The sequence below is a fragment of the Schistocerca americana genome, unplaced genomic scaffold, assembly GCF_021461395.2.
Source record: "Schistocerca americana isolate TAMUIC-IGC-003095 unplaced genomic scaffold, iqSchAmer2.1 HiC_scaffold_184, whole genome shotgun sequence".
In the NCBI taxonomy this organism is placed as follows: Eukaryota; Metazoa; Arthropoda; class Insecta; order Orthoptera; family Acrididae; genus Schistocerca; species Schistocerca americana.
The window spans coordinates 155,001-157,500 of NW_025725889.1; the positions used below are offsets into that span (position 1 = coordinate 155,001).

At 56.1% G+C, this 2,500-nt stretch overlaps 1 non-coding gene across 1 annotated transcript in view; it reads left to right on the top strand.

Annotated features, from left to right (window-relative positions):
* The first annotated feature begins 2,315 nt into the window (after nt 1–2,315).
* The window catches only part of LOC124573696, a 1,910-nt gene continuing 1,725 nt past the window's right edge, over nt 2,316–2,500 (top strand). The window contains exon 1 of the ribosomal RNA XR_006972073.1: nt 2,316–2,500. This exon is cut by the window's right edge and continues 1,725 nt beyond it. This is a non-coding gene — a ribosomal RNA (small subunit ribosomal RNA).

A 2,500-nucleotide genomic window follows, 5' to 3' on the forward strand; every position in this document is an offset into this window, starting at 1 on the left:
CCTTAACCTAACCTGTATTGCGCCTTAACCTAACCTGTATTGCGCCTTAACCTAACCTGTATTGCGCCTTAACCTAACCTATATTGCGCCTTAACCTAACCTATATTGCGCCTTAACCTAACCTATATTGCGCCTTAACGTAACCTATATTGCGCCTTAACGTAACCTATATTGCGCCTTAACGTAACCTATATTGCGCCTTAACGTAACCTATATTGCGCCTTAACGTAACCTATATTGCGCCTTAATGTAACCTATATTGCGCCTTAATGAAACCTATATTGCGCCTTAGCCTAACCCACATTGCGCCGTAACGTAACCCACATTGCCCCTTAACGTAACCCACATTGCGCCGTAACGTAACCCACATTGCCCCTTAACGTAACCCACATTGCGCCGTAACGTAACCGATATTGTGCTGTAACCCAACACACGTTGGGCCTTAACCCAACACACGTTGGGCCTTAACCCAACACACGTTGGGCCTTAACCCAACACACGTTGGGCCTTAACCCAACACACGTTGGGCCTTAACCCAACACACGTTGGGCCTTAACCCAACACACGTTGGGCCTTAACCCAACACACGTTGGGCCTTAACCTGCTCTGTAATTGTCATACGACGCGTTAAATTAGTGTAGTGTTGCCTAACTGCAACCCCCGCAATATAGTTTGCTACTCGCACTGCCCGGTCCCCAGTGTATCGCTTCATGTTAAACACCTTGCAGCTATACACTGTAATGTGGATGGCAGCAGGACGTACATGCTCAATGCCCTTTGCAGTTGTTCATTGGCATTTGCAGTTGTTCATTGGCATTTGCATGGCGAAGCACTTAGCCTACGCTGTGGTACGGCCTGTGTCAACTGTCCGCTGATGTTGTACGTCCAAATCACACACTGTACTGCACATTGGTCCTCATGTACTGAATGATACATCGTGGTACATGTGACCGTACAACGACTGCGCCAACAACGGCGAACCATGCGGTCCAAATGTTGTGCACTCAGCTACGTGTCGTCTCCCTATAAGAGCTGGATTGCAGTGTGGTATGCCCTGGATGGCGATCAGCATGAGCCGTCTGTTGATGTAGTGGCGCGTGTTGTCAGACGTAGTCGTCTCTTCTCACACACCGTGATAGCATGGTGCACTGCGTTCCACATCTGCGACATGCGACAGAGGCCGGTTGACAGTCGTTCGCGCAATGGACATCGCATACGTACGGGGGCCACCTTCCACGTGTTCGCGAAGCGTGCACATGTTGTTGCGTGTATGTGGGCAGACATAGTGTGTCGTGACACCTGACACAGGCATGCAACAATCGTTGAATTTGCAAATGGCGATGGACGCCTACGTTTGCTGGTGACGTTACGCAAATGAACAACTGGTAAACCGTTGTGGTGCGGTTGTTCTCGCTAGAGGTGAATCAGTGATGGCGACGATCGGTTGAGCTACCAACCGGTTGTTCCAGCGATACCCACCATGCCCACGAACGTGAATGGCATCTGGGTGTGAAGCGATACGCGGCGGTGGCTGGGTGGGACCGTCCCCGGCCGGTGAGGGGGGGCCTCCCGGCGTGCTGGCCGCGCGGTGCGTGGGCGCACGCGCTACAGCCGGCTGGTGGGGGCGGCCAGTGGCAGGCGCGCCGGCCGACGGAGGCGGCAGGCGGCGCAGCTGCGCGCCGGCGCACCCTGCACGCGGCGCCGTGCGGCCAAAGTAGGTCCTCGCGGGCCCGGTGCGAAGCGCGGTGGACATCTGCAGTGTGCTGGTCCGATTGAGGACTGTGTGCGCTGAGGATGCGCCGCCGCCCGGCGCTCGGCGCCGCGACGCCGTCTGCTGCTCGGTCGCCTCTGCGGTTCTCGCAGGTGGTTTGTATCGCAGCTGTGCGGACGTGTTGGCGCGTGCGCTGTGCTGGGAGAGTTCGCTTCGGCACCCAAGTGGGGCTTTTGTCCTTCTGTGGCGCTGGCGTTGGAGCTGCCGGTCACCGTAGGTGGCGCGTGTTGTCTCCCGCCGGCAATGCCACGACAGCACGCTCCCGGGCCTCTGTCGGCAGCGGCAAGCTCAGTTGGGAGCACGGGTGGTCGCACCTAAAGCGTCTACTCGCCAAACTCCGGGCGATTGCGCCTCTCTCGAACCCGACCAAGTACTTAGGACGGCGCTGCGCGCCGCCGGGACCTGAGAGGGTTTCGAGGTGTATGGTGCAGGGGAGCTCAGCCTCCTCCTGTTTGCAGAATAATTGAGCGGACGCTTGCGTGTTCGCGCGGGCCCCCGGGACACACTCCCGGGCGGCCGGCTGCTCAGCTCTAGTTGACGCAGCTCCCTGGTTGATCCTGCCAGTAGTCATATGCTTGTCTCAAAGATTAAGCCATGCATGTCTCAGTACAAGCCGCATTAAGGTGAAACCGCGAATGGCTCATTAAATCAGTTATGGTTCCTTAGATCGTACCCACGTTACTTGGATAACTGTGGTAATTCTAGAGCTAATACATGCAAACAGAGTCC